This window comes from Arachis ipaensis, chromosome B01 (genome assembly GCF_000816755.2).
Source record: "Arachis ipaensis cultivar K30076 chromosome B01, Araip1.1, whole genome shotgun sequence".
NCBI lineage: Eukaryota > Viridiplantae > Streptophyta > Magnoliopsida > Fabales > Fabaceae > Arachis > Arachis ipaensis.
Window position 1 is genome coordinate 28685730 of NC_029785.2, and position 17684 is coordinate 28703413.

Genomic DNA, 17684 nt, shown 5'->3' on the forward strand with positions numbered 1-17684 from the left:
GTTTCTTTTTTTTTTTTCCTGAAGAACCAAAACGTCGTCATTTTGGCAAATAAATTAAAAAAAAAGCTTTCGAACCGGCCAGTGAACAAAAATCGTCGATTCTCCAGTTTTTATCAGAACCGGACGGTTCAACCCGGTTCTCTCCAGTTCTATTCCTTATCCTGTCATATTGATCAACAGGACCGGCCAAAGATTCGATTTACCGATTTTTCGGTCGATCTGGTCCGATTCTTACAACTATGCCTCCAATTATTTACTTTCCACCTTTAAATTCTAAGTTACTTTCTTCTTTATGTTCTACCTTCATGTTTAAGAATTTGAGGTTTTTAACTGTGTAATAGAAAGTATAAATAGTGTACGCACCATGCATGAAATCTAAATTACTATGTCAACCAAGAAAAGTAAATACATTGTGAGAGCATATTCACTTGAGTTTTTGGAAGCTATTTGATAGAATTAATATTCAAATTCCGTTTAAGTAATTGTCAGGGGTTCGAATCCCGCCTTGTACATGCAGTAATCTATTAGCCAATGACAAACTTTTAAATGAAGCTCCGATCTGCGACAGATTAATCCTTAACCTACTGGGCTGGGGATATCGTAGGAAACCCATAAAAATATTCAAATTCATCTATGAAAGATTATCTATTCTTTAAATTGGTCTCTAAAAATTAAATATGTTATATTAGTTTTTAAAATATATAACCATTAGTCAAATCGATTCTTCAATTCTATCAGTTAGATAATGACGTGTCATACTCAAGTGACACATGACATGATGACATGGTAGGTTAATGTCATTTGTCATAAAATAATTAGTTGATGTGTCATGTAACATATCATAAACTAATATAAAGTATATAAAGACCATTTTGACTTACGATTGTACCTTTTAGAAACTAATATGATTAATTTGATTTTTTAAAAAACTAATTTAGAAAATAAGTTAAGTGCGACAGAGATGAAAATATTGAGATGGATGAGTATTATACGTGATTGGATAGAATAAGGAACGAAGATATGAAAGAGAGAGTTGGAGTAGTACCTATTGTGGAAAAGATGGTAGAATCGCATCTCAGGTGGTTTGGACATGTGAGAAGAAGACTGACAGAGCATCCAGTCAAAAGGGTGGATGAGATGGAAGATGGACAAGGGGTGAAAAGCAGAGGAAGACTAGGAAGACCATCCATGAGGTGGTCAAACGAGATCTATATGTAAACAGTCTCTCTATAGACATGATAGAGCTTAATGACATCATTTGATCTATGTAACCAACCCCACCTAATGGAACAAGGCTTTGTTGTTGTTGTTGTTGTTGTTATTGTTGTAATTTAGAAAATAAGTGATCTTTCATAGATGAAATTTGAATATTAACCCCTATTTGATATATTTAAATATGATGGTTAGCAAAAAATTATTAAAATATATGCCTAGCTAATACTCTTTTGTGTGTGAATGGACAAACTAGTGGATTAATAGGTTTAATATGTAAATTCATTTTTTATTTATTATATAAGTTTATAATACTATTAGAAAAATTACGTTCAGAAATTTTTTTAGTGGCAATAAAATAACCTCTAATATATTTAATTTATTGACAATCTTTTTAGTGGTCGCAAAAAAATATAATTGTCATTTTATCATACGGTAATAACGACAAATATATAATTACTACAAAAACATAAGTTAAATAAGACATATAGTGACTATTATGTTATTTTCACTAAAAATTTGCTACTAAAAATAATTTTTGTTGTTGTCTAACAAACAAATTTACGATTAGTTAATTACTATGGTAATCACATTACACTATAACAAATGATCAAGTCTTCGAGAAAGGTTAGACCGAGGGCTGATATCTACCAGACTCAGAGAGGAATATTCAATGGCAACAATCACACACCTAGAAGATACCGGATCTGATCATAAACCTGTATTCTTGTGCTCAAATCCGGTTGTTATTAAAAGTAAGCGGCGTTTCAGATTCCAAGAAAGATGGTGTGGTTCTGAATTAATTGACAAAATTGTGATAGAGGTTTGGAAGACATAAGTGACAGGTTCCCCAATGTTTAATCTATTCTAGAAACTTAAAAGATGCAGACATGAAATACTGAAATGACAATCATCAGGGGCAAGTGATTTGAAAAGAATAATTGAGAGACTTGAAGCTTCTCTAGCTGTGGTAAAGGAATCTATATTATACATGGACAAAGCTCAAATTCTGCAGATTGAGGATAATCTCTCAAAAGTGGTGATGAATGAAGAACACTTTTGGAGAGAGAAATCTCGAGTTAACTGGCTTAAGTGGGGAGATAAGAATACCCGATTTTTTCATATGAGAAGTCAAGCAAGAAACAGAAGAAATAAAATCTGGAAGCTGAAAGATGAGGATAGATCTTAGTGTACTACTCCGGAGATAATTGGTAATAGAGCACAGAGGTATTTTCAGGAGTTATTCACATTAAGCTCTCCCTAAGAACCCTCACAAGAATTGGATGGGATTCAGTGAAAGATTACCTCAGAGATTTGCAGACTCACAAGGCCAGCTTCTGAAGAAGAGATAAAACGAGCGGTATTCTCAATTAATGTAGAGGCAGCACCAGGAGAAGATGGTTTCACAGTTAAGTTTTACCAATTTTATTGGGATACTATTAAAACAGATGTCTGTAGAGCAGTGAAAAGTTTTTTTGGCGGAAGAAGTATCCTAAAAGGCTTTAATAATACACAAATTTGTTTAATTCCTAAATTGACAAATGCAACCTCCATGCAGCAAAATTGGTCAATTAGTCTCAGCACCACCTTCTACAAAATTATCTCTAAGGTACTTGTTCATCGACTACAGCCTCTCATGAATTTACTTATCAGTGATAGCCAGAGTGCCTTTATAAGGGGTAGATTGATTAGTGACAACATATTGGTGGCACATGAATGCATGCACTTCTTGAAAAATAAAACCTCTAGGGAAGAAGAATTGGCCCTAAATATTGACATGAGTAAGACATATGATAGGGTGGAATGGTCATTTGTTTGGTTTATGATGCGAATGGATTGGGTGGATGCAAGAATGTGTATCTACAATCACTTATTCTGTTATTGTGGAAGACTCACCAACTGGTTTCTTTAAACCAAGTAGGGGACTCCGACAAGGGGATCCCCTATCTTCGTACCTTTTTCTTTTCTGTGCAGAAGATTTGTCCTATCTGCTCCACAAAGGAGACAGAATAGGTTGTTTTAAGGACTCAAAGTGAATGTTAGATGTCCATCTATTAACCATCTGCTCTTTGCAGATGATTCTCTACTATTTTGCAAAGCAAACCAGCAAAATTATCTTAATTCACTACAGCTTCTTGAAAACTATGGCAACATGAGCGGACAAGTGATTAATTTCACAAAATCCGCAGTATTTTTTTGGCAAGAATACAGATAAGCAAGTTCGAGAAGATCTATCTAATGTTCAAGGCATACCAAGTGTGGGGGCACAAGATAGGTACATAGGACTTCCCTCAATAGTCAACAGATCTAAGAAAAGCACTTTTGCATTCATTAAAGACAAGGTATCAGAAAAAATAGCTCACTGGAAACGCTATTTTCTCTCTACAAATGGCAAGGAAGTATTGATTAAGGCAGTAGGTTCGGCCATACCAGTCTACACACTGAGTTGTTTTAAATTTTCAGACACCCTCTTGGATGAGCTTCACCAGATGATGCTGCAATTTTGGTGGGGACAGAGAGAACGTGAAAGAAAGATGTAGTGGATCAGTTGGGACACACTAAGCAAGGAAGAGATGAATGAAGGACTAGGATTCAAAGACCTAAAAGCCTTTAACTTGGCTATGCTAGCCAAACAAGGCTGGAGATTGCTTAAGAAACCTCACTCAATTTTTCATAAAATATTCAAGAATAAATATTTTTGCTACTCTTCCTTTCTTGAAGCTAAAGCAGGACACAAACCATCCTAGGCATGGCAAAGCTTACTAGAGGGCTGAAAGGTACTAGAAAAAGGGGTGAAATGGCATGTAACTAAACAAGGAGGTGTTTGAAAGGGAAGATCCATGGTTTGGAGCTCAACCACCATTTCTTATACCTAATGGAGAATACAAAAATGAAAACCTTACCTGGCTTAGACAGCTATTTACATAGTCTGGTGAATGGAATCAAACACTCGTCAGTCTGAACTTTGGCCATGAAACAACACAGGAAATTTGTCAGCTCCTTATCATACAGGAAGAAGACTTAGTATATTGGGTGCATAATAATTCTGGAGAGTTTACTGTAAAATCAGGATGTGCAATTGCATACTAGTTTTACCATCCTCCACAAGAACAACTCCATCAGCGCTTCCAGCATAAAAAAATCTGGGAAAAGATCTGGAACCTAAAAGCACAACCGAAAGTGAAATTATTTGTGTGAAAATTAATTCATGAAGGAATTACAATTATGGAAAAGTTGAATAGAAGAATACCCCAAATTTCAATTAATTGCCTCAGATGCTTCATTGTTGTAGAATTCCCAATTCATGCCACCGTACTATGTCCTAAAATGGTAGGGTTGTAGAATTTATCCCCTCTAGCCAGTTCAATTAAAAGAACCCAGCATTATAAGTAGGGGAGTGGTGGAATCACATGATTGAAGAACTAAAGAAGTAAGATAATTATCAGATTAGAAGTGCCCAACTTGCTTACCTTCTATGACATTCTTGGCTTGCCAAGAACAACTTCATTTTTGACAAGAAGAAAATGACCCCCGAGAAAGTTCTGTCTCGGGCCATGCAAGCGGAGGAGGAGTTTCGCCGGCACCACCAAGCTCGAAGAGCTTCGTCGCCATAACCAGAAGCTCTGGTCTCTCAGAAGACATTATCTTCCTTTTTTCCTTTGTTTTTATCTTTCCCTTATTAGAATCTCATTATCGTATTTGCCTTTGGCATGTTTGGATTTTTTCCCTTTCTATGTACTATGCAGACAACTGGCTTCAGCTTTATCTTTTAGTAATAATAAAATGATATAACTTTGAAAAAAAAAATCTTCGGTTCAAATTTTAAAAATTATAGAAAGGTTTTTTCAATAAATACATATAACAATGGATGCTTTGTAAAGAAAAAATTAGACACCAAATTCTCCCATATTTCCATTATACACATAGTAAATAAAAAAAAAAGATATTTTAGAGAAAAGAAATGTATGCACTATGCATGTTAGAGATGTAATCATTCATGTATCTCTTTTTATCAGCATAAACTTAAAAAAAATGATATCTTAATATGGTATCAGAGCTTCTATGATCTAAAATTTAAAGTTTGATTTTTGTTGACCCCAAAAGAAAGAATTTCAATGTAAGACCAATAAAAGTAAAAAAAAAAATTATGTAAAAAATTTACGTAAAACAAAAAAGAGACTTTAGCCTGAGAAAATGTGTTAGAAATATAATCATTTATATATCTTTTCGTATCAATAAATTTTAAAAAAAAATGGTATTATAACACACTAAATCCTCCCAAGTCCCCATTATATATATAGTAGATGATTGTTTTCACATCTAAAGCCTTATTATTTTAACAAAAATTACTATTTGTATAAAATCAATCATTACGTATGTATTTGTAACAGCCCAGACCGCCCACTAGCACGATATTGGCCGCTTTGGCACACAGACCATCCGCTAGCACGATATTGTCTGTTTTGGCACACATGGCCTCACGGTTTTGCCTTTGACGATAGGGATGATAGTCGAAGCCCTCCACACTCACTCGTCAAAATGCGTCATGCTAGGGAGAGGTATCCACACCCTTATAAGGCATGCTTCGTTCACCTCCCCAACCGATGTGGGACCTTACAATCCACCCCCAAGGGAGTCCAACGCCCTCGCTGGCACATCGATCCGGGCTCCGACTCTGATACCATCTGTAACAGCCTAGACCACCTACTAGCACGATATTGTCCGCTTTGGCACACAAGGCCTCATGGTTTTGCCTTTGACGATAGGGATGATAGCCGAAACCCCCACACTCACTCGTCAAAACACGTCATGCTAGGGAGAGGTATCCAAACCCTTATAAGGCATGCTTCGTTCTCCTCCCCAACCGATGTGGGACCTTACAGTATTTATGTATAAATACATGTGTAGTTTAATTTATTTTTAGTGTGTATTTTGTATTTGAATATGTATTTTATATTAATGACTATATTTAGTAAGTGATAATTTTAGTATGCACCTAATATATAATATTACAAGAAATTTGACTATTTGTGGTAGTTTTTATGTCAATCTGTGGAGGCTTATAACCCCCACCAAATAGTTGTTGGGAGGTTTCTCAAATTCCCAAAATTTGAGGTGCCACGAGCTCTTTTGTGGGAGTTTTTTGAAACATCTATTCAGTGAGAGTTTGTGTGTGTTTAGTGGGGTTTTATAGTAATTTTTTATGACAATTTTAAATCACTTTTGTGCCAGTTTAAAACCCAACAAATTGATTATCTAATTTAACAAAGATGAACTATTTTGTGAATTTTCAAACTTTCAAAAATCTTTTGATTATTTATTTATTTTTAATTTCAAAACATTCATTAATTTCATCTCATTTACACACTACTCAAATTAAAAATTTATTTTTTAATATTAAAAAACTAAATCTTTTATAACACAATAATTTCTCAATGACACCAAAAAAATAATAATTCCTCAATACAAGACAATGTAACTCTCTATATATAAAATTTTTCAATGTCAATAGTTCAAAACATAATTACATATGATATTATTCTACATAGCTATTACTATTTTTCTTTAAAAACTAAATTAAAACAATAACTTCAATGTTGTAATATCATCTAATTACATAAAAGTCTCAAATATTTGTCCTTTGATGTTCGTTGTTACCACCGGATGATCTTCTAGCATCAAAGGAAGAAGTAGGCTTGCTTTCAGCATTATTAGCCTATAAATAAAATATAAAATTAAGCAAAAATTTCAATGATTCACATCACATAATTGCAAAATCAGTAGCATATACTATCAACATGAGTGAGTGAGTGAGTTGGGTACTATTCATGTAAAATGAATTTATTGTATTGATTCTTCATATGACACCTGAATTCTCATAGCAAATATAGCCGTTAATTTAATTTATACATCAATCAGCATTACATACAAAATATATGTATGAATGATTTTAATTCTAGTATACCTTGTGAATTATTTAATATGAACAACTCAAAGAAGTTAGAAAGTGGTTAGAGTGAAGAGAGAAATGAACCAAATAATTTTATATGATTTCACAGCCCTTTTTTCTCCTGTAAATGCTTGAACCGTTCTAACATTTTCTATTAACTCTTCAGTAATTTCACCAGCTCTTACATAAGTTTGACAAACTTTTGCAATAAAACTTCTCCTGTAAACTTTTGCAATTGTGACATATGCATTGATCATAAAGTTTTTAATTATCTATAATAACAGTAGAAGACAAAGACAGACAAACCAATATTGCAGGAATAGGCTTGTTGTAGCTATCAACTAAAAATCTTATCATGTTTGCAACCTGAACAATGAAACAAAAGGCATTACATTTTGAATTCAAAATGTCAAAGTTTTCAAGGGGATAATATTTATTGTCCTATAACAATAACCTATATTGTAGTTCAATAAAACGTGGAAATAATGATGGTTTTAGTTCAATGAAAAGGGTTCTAGGTAGAACATCTTTAAAGAAATAGAATCAATATACAGTTATAAACTACTATAAGAACTTTTCTTTACTACGAATCTGTATAAGGACAAAGAGATACCCTTTAAAATCTGTTGAAACAAAAGTTTATATACTATTTAAGATTTGCTACAACTAGCTTCAATCAATAGACAAATATAAAAAAGCAAATAGAGGCATCAAATATTTATGTTCATTTTACATTTAGTATCTCAGATATCTTATCCAAAATCAATTGGTGCTACTCAGAATAATACTTTTTTTGCACGGAAGCATTATCAATTTCATTGGTCATCGATAATTTGCATGATCCTATCCAGAAAAATGTTTGAATATTAGTTCATGTACAAATATTTTTGAAATAAATTAATCTGAAAAATTTGAGCTTGTTGAGAAGCTCTTCTCAGCAAACATTTTTTGTTTTCTATCTCTACTTTTCTCAATAAAGCACCTCCTAGCAGTAGGTTCTCTCTCACTGCATAAACAAAGAGAGTAAATAGATTAACAACAATAACAACAACAAAAATAACAACAATGTAAGCGTGTAACCATAGAGCATTAGAGTATTCTACAAGAGGAAGAAGAAGGGATTTAACTAAGTACATATATATAAGCATAAACATAAGGTACCTAGTTATATATATAACTAGCTTATAGATCTATAAGAATTCAAAAGTTTCTCACTATTTCTAAAGAATCTCTTCCTTTGTGAAGTTACTCATCTGCAACAGAACAAAAACAATCAAAGATGATATGACTACAGCTTCCATCAAAGTTTTTTATTTTTTTATACAAATAAAAACACTTAAACATGCATACAATTAGGATCAAATCAAACAATTAAAGTTATTTTAACCTGCCAAATCTTCTTGTAAAATTTAGTAAATTAATAAATAATTAACTAATAAATTAATTATGAGCCAAAGAAATTAGAAAATTTAAATTTTATATTTTGAAGAAGAAAAAATAATTAAAATACAAATTAAAACACAAATTTTAAAGATTTTGGGCCAACGAGCCAAATAGGTTGAACCAGGCCAGCATTAGGCTAAGGCCAAATATATAAAACCCAAACTTCAGCCACACCTTCCCTTCATTTTCACCATTCATGCTGAAGAAGAGGAAGGAAGCCAAGGAACCCTAACCCCAAAATCACCTCCAACTTCAATTTTTCGTAACTTTCAATCTGGAGCTCCGATCGCCGTACCGTTTATAGCCACATGACTGCCTCGCTGAGCTCTTCAAATCCATAAAAACTTGAAATTTCTTATCTAGACCTTATCTATCTTCAATTTCGCATTTTGGTTCATGGGTGTTGAAGAATTTTGTGATTTTGATGGTTTAGAGGTACTCTAGTGCGAGATATAGCTGGATTTTATCTAATTGCTCTGTGGGTAAAGGTAAGGAACCATTATCCCCTTTGAACATTTCAATTTTATGAGATTAGGGTATTGAAATTGAGATGTGTATGAAATTATATGAAATTAGTTTGAATATATGTGAAGTTAATGTCAAATTGGTGAAGTGGAGTGCTTGAATTGGAACTCTGGTGGTTGGAAGCTTGCCTAGTAGATTTTGGAGGCATGAAAACTTGTGGAAATGAGGTCTTGAGGTGTTTTATAGCTTGGGAGAAAATTGGCCAAGGTATGGTTTTGATTTTCTGTAGTTAATTTATAATATTACGTAAAAACTTAGGCTAGTTACCTTTGGATAGGTTTGGATTATGTGAATTGGTTGATTAGTGTAGTTAATAAGTGAATAGATGCATATGAATGTATTATTTAAGTGGTGGCATAATTGTGAAATTAAGTTAATATTAATAATGAATGTGATGAATGAAGTGGAATTTGGTTTAGTTGTGGATTAAATATGTACAAATGTGATGTGGAATTGTGTAAATCCTTGATTTCATGGAGAAATGAGAGTGTATATTGATTAAGGGTGAAATGAACGGTATAATAGAACTTCAATTTGTAACTATATGTATGATCATTGTTAATGTGGTGGTGATTGATAATATTTGTTGAAACTAGTGGAATTATGAGCGGAAGTGTTTGAATGAATTGATGAATTTAGGTGTTGGACTAATTGTGAAATGAATAAAGAGTATGTGATAGTGTGTAGAAGTTTTGGTATTGAATTGGGTGGAATTGGTTTGGTTTTGTATTGAGAATTTTGGAAAACAAAAGGATTTGTAACCTTTGGTAAAAACTGATTTTTGACCAACTTTGTCACGCTGTAACTCGGCTTTCGGACTCCTAAATCTTATGAAACTTATCTTGAATAAAAATTGGATCCGTGAAGTTTGTAACATTTGAAGAACGACTAAAAATGATTTTTGACAAAAATGTTATGAGTGTTTGAAATTTGGTTAAAAACTTATTTCTGCAACTTAACAGCTTTTTGGAGTTCTGACATGCATATGTACGCGGAAGACTCCATGCTTACACGAGTATTGGGTTCTGCCCAGCACTCCCGCATACACGGGCAGTGCATGTGTACACCAGACCGTCATTTCACCCATTCTTGCGTACGCAAACACAGGCTCGCGTACGCGGCACTGTAATTTCAGAATTCGCGCATACGCGGGTGGCATGCGTACGCATCACCACCCTATTTTGCCAAAGTTATATTTTCTTGAGTTTTAACCTTCCTCTAGCTTTCTAAATCTCTGTAAACCTTGTTTAAGATTCGATAGCTAGTTTTTAGGCTTTGGAGTAAGAGCGAACATATTAAGGGAGTTAAATTGAAATTGAGGGAGATTATGAAGTGAAGAATTGAGTTAAAGATGAACTGATAATGCTAAATGAGTTATGTGATGAGGACGATTGTGATATTGTTGAATGAGATGACGGTGATGGTGATCAGGTGTGTATTTAAGAACATTTATGATGTTGAGAGATAAGAACGAACGAAGTTGATTGAGTGATAATGAGTTAAGGTTAATGTTTGAGACACTTGGGCAGTACGCAAGGATTGTGGTTCATCTCACTTGCTCCGGGTTAGTAATTAAAACAGCTGGACAGTATCAAGGGTTGTAGTTCATCCCATTTGCTTTGAGTTGAGTTTGTAAACACCCGCCCGGGTAGTACGCAAGAGTAATAGTTCGTTCCATTTGCTCTGGGTTAAGCGGGTAGTATGCAAGGGTGGTGGCTTAGTCCCACTTGCTCCGTGATATGGTGTTTCTGTCCAGGGTTCACTACTGGACATGTCGGGTTTGGCTGTATAACCGACAGATGATATCACCAGCCATATGACAGACATGCATCATATGCACTTGTATATTTTGTTTGAGTCTGCATTTATTTTTGGCTTGCCTAATTGCTTATCTGTAATTAGCTACTACTTGTTCTATTTGCTGTATCTATTCCATATTTGTGTTTTCCTTGTCTGTCTTGCATGTGTTTGTTTCTAAGAGATCCCTCTGGCAGTTGGAGGAAGCACTGAGGGTTGTTCCACTTGGGGATTTGGAGGTTTGCAGAGAATGGGAAATGAAATGTTAGACTAGAATCCTTAGATATAGTCACCATGTTTCTGGTTTAGTGAAAACTCTAGGATTTAATATGGGTTGTTGGAGTTTTGGAATGTCTTTGGCTTCCCGGAACATTATTTATTATTTACACACCTTTACCATACTGAGAACCACCGGTTCTAATTGCATACATATTCAATTGTTTTTTAGATGCAAGACGTGAGCTACCTCGCTGAGCGTACTGGAGGCCTTGCTGAAGCGAAGATCTACTTTGGGATTTTTATGCTTTGTATATATATATATATATATATATATACGTACGTATACTTCTACCATGCTAAGAACCGCCGGTTCTCATTTCATACATATATTGTTGTTTTCAGATGCAGGACGTGATACACTAAATTGAGCTTGTTGGAGACTCTTGAAATGTGAAGATCTACCTTTGGTATTTTATACTTTGTGTTTTGTATATGCACATGTTTATAGACTCTCATTTGTATATATTTGTATTTTGTCCTTCTTAGAGGTTGACTTGGAGAAACAGGATTTATATTTTGTCTTTTGGTAAACATTTTGGGTTATATATATATATACTCTGGCCAGCCTTTGCTTCGTAGGTCAAGTCTAGAGCTTGTTATTTGTATCTGTGACACTCTATATCATATGTATATTATCCGTTCATTAGCTGTTATCTATTCTTCTATGCTTAACCATTTCGAGTGTGATGCGAGGGTTGAGTTTTGTTTTGCTCAACTTTTCTTCAAGGCTCCTAGTTAAATTTCTTTTTATATATGCCTACGTATGCATTTTTTTCTTAGAGGTTGTAATACCTCACCACCTATGATTTATGAACTTAAGTGTAAAGTTCTGTATGGTAGGGTGTTACATTATGGTATCAGAGCAGTTTGTTCCCGTAGAGCCTGAGGGACGGACTGACTATGCTTCTGAGCATACTCTGGGTTGTGTGTATATGCTATTTAGGATATCTACTTGATATATGTAGTATAAATGTTTATGAGCATGCATTTGGGACTTTGAAGTACTAGACTTGAGATATTGAGACTGATCACCTTCATTTCAATTGTTTGATTTGAACAAATGGCATCTTGTGGATACAGACATGGTCGAGGAAGAGGTTGGAGAGATAATGAGGAGCCCGAAATAACAATAATCCAGTGAATTTCATGACCACACTAGAGAACATGACTACTGACATGTAGGACACAACTAAGGTACTAGGCCAACAGGTTGGAAATGGGAATGGCGGTGACGGCGGCAACAGACTGATGACCTTAGCCACATTTCTAAAAGTAAACCCACCAATCTTTAGAGGTACCAAAAATCCTACAAAGGCTGACAATTGGTTCAAAGCGATGGAGCGGGCTCTTTAAGCTCAGCATGTGCCTAAGGAGTAGTATGTAGAGTTTGCCACAAATCAGTTTGTGGGAGAAGCTCAATTCTGGTGGCAAGGAGCTCGTCGTTTACTGTAGCAAGGTGATGCAGTGATCACTTGGGATACCTTTCATGTGGAGTTCTATAAGAAGTACTTTCCTCGGTTAGGGTAGCGAAGGAGTTGGAGTTACAGCAGCTAAAGTAAGGCTCAATAACGGTGGCGGAATACACTAATAAGTTTGAAGAATTATGTCGATTTTCGAAGGTCTGCTAAGGTGCTCTGGAGGACTATGAGGAGCGAAAATTTATTACGTACAAAGGTGGACTTTGGAGTGAAATTATGAGTGCTTTGGGGACTATGGAGGTCCGAGTTTTCTCCGAGCTAGTGAATAAGAGTAGAGTCGTGGAGGAATGTTCAAAGAAGGATGCTGTGGTAGAGAATGACCGCAAGGAGTTTGACCGGAGGGAGTACAACCAGAGTTTTGCACCGAGGGGCCAAGAGTTCAAAAAGAGTGGCTACAGACTTCGACACTCTCAAGGTTAAAATAGCAACGAGGAAAGTGACAATCGTCAGGGGAATGGTAAAGGGAAGCAGGCGACGATATATTCAAATGATTTGAGGAGGCAAAGGTGTGGAAGCTACCATCCAGATAGGCCGTGCCATTTTAGTTTGGGTGTATGTTATAAGTGCGGTTTACCGGGGCATGTGTCTAGAAATTGTCCGCAGGGGAGGACTCAAGATGCGGGTCGATCGCAACAGCAGGGTTGAGGTAATTGCGAAAAATTGATAACCTAATTTAAATTATAGTATATGACTTTGGAACACCGCATTTATTCATAGCCTATGACAGGGATCAGAATTTAAGACTGAAAATGTCAAGCTTAGTGTTAAACTTAGAACCAAACTTAATGGTGCCGCGTAGGGTATTGCCGTTAGAGCTTGCAGAGCTTAAAGAGATTTTGGTTGGCATGAAGCGAATAATCAAATTCTTAAAGACAAAAGAATCAGAATGCGGCAGCGGAAGCATGGTGATTGTGAAGACATTAAGACTACTAAGATGAGGAGGAGAAGTTGTGGGAGACAAGTCGTTGCAAAGATTGGCAAAAGGTCGGGGAACTATATGTTGAGTTAAAAGAGAACTACTCTCGCGTACTTTTGTGGTGATCGATATTTTCGAGGGAAAAAATTTTTATTAGGTTGGTAGGATGTAAAATCTGGTAAATTAATAAATAATTAACTAATAAATTAATTAAGAGCAAAAGAAATTAGGAGATTTAAATTTTGTATTTTGAAGAAGTAAAAATAATTAAAAAACGAATTAAAACACTAATAATTTTAAAGTTTTTTGCCCAAAATTTGGCCAACGGACCGAACCAGTTGAACCAGACCTGCATTGGACCCAAAGCCCAATATATAAACGCAAACTTTAGTTACACCTTCCCTTCATTATCACATTCATACGGAAGAAGAGGATGGAAGCCAAGGAAATCTAACCCCATATCACCTCCAACTTCAATCTTCTGTAACTTTCAATTCAGAGCTCCGATCGTTGCACCGTTTGTGGCCACGGGACCGTCTCACTGATAAACCCCATTTTCAGGGTTTATCTTGTGTTGGATTTAGAGTATTTTGCTAACCTTTTCTCACATTTAGCCAATGATTCAGCATGATTGTGTGATCTCTCTCTTATTTGTGCTTAAGTGTAAAAAGCATGCTTTTTGGTCTTTGATTAGATAACTTTAACTTCTCCTTGATTCCATAAGATGCCTTGATGTGTTTGTTAGCAATCTCAGGTTGAAAAAGGCTAGGAATGAATCAAGGGAGCAAGGAAGCAAGCATGCAAGTGGAGAAGATCATGAAAAGCCAAAGAGTTGAACTCGGCCATGGACGCACGCGCGCACCAGGCGCTTACGCGCACATTGCGAACTTACCCATGGATGCGTACGCGTGCTGTGCGCGTACGCGTCGGTGTTGATTTATGATTTTTTTTAATGAAAACGTGGCCAGCGAATTCTCAAAGCCTGTGGGGCCCAATCTAAGTCAACTTTGGCACCAAAACACTCAAAAGGACCAAGGATTGAAGGGGGATGAGGATCTGGAATCATAACACACATTAGGATTAGTTTTAGTCTTAGTTTTAGAGAGAGAAGCTCTCACTTCTCTTTAGGATTAGAATTAGGATTAGGTTTAGTTCAATAATTTAGATCTAAGTTTCAATTCATGCTTTATTCTTCTTCTACCTCTCAATTTTATGTTGTTACATTCATCACTTTTCTATTGTTGTTATTACTTTCTTCTATTTTGTTTGTAGATCTACTCTTGTTCATCCTATTTTCTTTTAATACAATTTGAGGTAATTCATAATAATTGTGTTTCTTTTGATTGTTGTTATTAATTTCTTGCAATAAGTAGTTGTTAGATTTCATTGTTGTTATCAATTTACCTTGCTTTCCTTCTATGCCTTCCAAGTGTTTGATGAAATGCTTGGTTGAACTTTAGTGTAGATTTTGCACCTCTTGGCTTTGGTAGATTAATTAGTAAGGCTTGAGTTATCTAATTCCTTTGTTGATTGTTAATCAGAAGTTGCTAATCGATTTGGATACCACTAAAGCTAGTCTTTCCCTTGGGACTTGGCTAGGACTTGTGGAATCAAGTTGATTCTTCCACTTGACTTTTCTCCATGTTTAGAGGTTAACTAAGTGGTAGCAATGGACAATTTTGGTCACAATTGAGGAGGATAACTAGGATAGGACTTCTAGTTCTCACAACCTTGCCAAGAGCTTTTCATAGTTGTTAGTTTACTTTCATTGCCATTTACATTTCTTGTCTAAAATCTCAAAAATCCCAAATATAACTCATAACCAATAAAAAGACACTCTATTGCAATTCCAAGGGAGAACGACCCGAGGTTCAATACTTCGGTTTATAAATTTAGGAGTTTGTACTAGTGACAAACAATTTTTTGTATGAAAGGATTATTGTTGGTTTAGAAACTATACTTGCAACGAGAATTTATTGTGAATTCTAAACCACACAAAAGTCAAATCATCAAAATGACGCCGTTGCCGGGGACTTGCAATGGTGTTATGTTATTGGTTATTGTATATATGTGAATAGTGTGAATAAGTTTGCATTTTGCTTGTTTCTAGTTTTTATTAGATTTATTTTATTTTTTCACTATGAATTCTCACTTTGGCTATGAGTTTGGTTCTAATTGTGTTGTAGGAAATGTGGATTTTAATGACAACATGTACCAAGGATGGAACACTTCAAGATGGGAGGAGCCTCAAGGAATTGATCACTCCTATTGGCAACAACCTCCGGATGCTTATAGGTAAAATCACCATCCTAATGCATGTCAATTCAATGGCTATGGTGACTCTTTTTGTGATAATCAAATTCCACCATCATATGCCTATGACTCTTATCCTCAACATGAACCTCAACCATACTCACAAGCCTTTCTATACCAAACCCCTTCCTACGACCCATATCCACTATATGACCAATCACCCATACCATATTCTCAAAACCATTATGAGCAAGAACCTTTAGAACCACCACAACCCTATCAAGATCACTACCAAGACCCACCTCAATGCACACCATCTCCATACCCTTACCAAGGAGAACCACCTTCCTACTATGAACCCTCTCTCCAAAATGGTGAACCCTCTTATCCACCTCAAGCCCCAATAGATGACTCTCTTACCTTGCTACTTCAAGGCCAAGCGGACATGCAAAGGAACACTCTAGAGTTTGTGACCAACTTGACCAAGGTAGTGCACACTTTAGCCTACCAATGTTTGAATACTCAAGGTGTCTCCGTGACCACATATGAAAAACCAAAAGAAGACCAAAGCATGAGAAAGAGATTGGAAAATCTGGTGGAGAAGAAGGGAGAGTGGAATTTTGTGTTGGAACAATTGGAGAAGCTGTTCCGAGGGTTACCTGAAACTGGAGGTCGATCTCGGTTGAGATCTTCTGTACGGGTCGGTGCCGACGTGTCCAGCTGGTGAGTGGCGGCCGGAGTTGTCGTGTCCGACTTGTTGGACTGACTGCACTGCTGATCCTTCGCCACCGGAGGGTGGGGGGTACCTGCAAGAGACTCCGATGCTTAAGTTAGCATGGGTATTAAACAGGCTTTATGTAGAATCAGAGTATGAGTTATACCTGGGTGCTCCAGTGTATTTATAGTAGATGGAGCTGACCTTTCTGATAAGATAAGTTAGTTATCTTATCTTATCTTTATCTTTATTTTGGGTGAAGTCAGCTTATCTTCAAAGGAACCGCCTTTATCTCTATAGGCTTAGATTGCCTTTGGATTTGGGTCGTGTTCCTCTATTTGGGCCCTTTATTGGGCTCTCCTGTTGATTTGGCCGACCTCCTTGAGAAGAGGTCGGGTAGCTTGACCTGAAGAGGTCGGTCGCTTTGTCGCCAGTCATCCCAGGTCGGGTAGCTCGACCCAGGGTATGAACAGTGCCCCTGCTTGAGCTCGGTCTTTTTGCTGAGGTCGAGTCTTTGACTTCGGTCCTTCTCTGGCGAAGCCGAACTCAAGCACTTTTGTCGATTCCGTTCTTTGTAGAGTCTTTTTGAATGTGGAACATTTTCCTTTAAAAGCGCGCGCTTTTATATCGGCGCTTTGGAAACGTGCGAAGGTTTAATACCCTCATTAATTGACTTCAAATGCCCCGTTTCCCTTGGTTTTATTTTGAATTTTGCCATCAGAAACGGTTTCTCTTCTTCGTTCCTCTTTGTAACTTCTCCCTTTATTCTCTCATTTTCTGTTTTTCCTTAGAGTTTCACAGTTTCTTCCTGCGACGCCTGCTCTTCTACTGCTTTCTGTGGAAAAGGAGTAATTCTGGGTTTCTCCTTCTGTCTTCTTCGAATTTTTTCCGTTCGAAGGGTGGCTCTATCGCTTCTTGCTCTTCAGCTTTCTTTCGAGGTTTTCTTCTATTTTTCAGGTTCGATTTTTCCTCCTCTGTCATTTTTATGCCTGTTTTGAGAAAGTTTTTATTTTAGTTGGGAAACGTTTGGATCTTTCTACTTTTTGCTGTGCCTGATCACTGTGCGTTTCGTAGTTTCTTCGTCTTTTGCATGGTCTTTTTTGCTTTTCCTGTTGC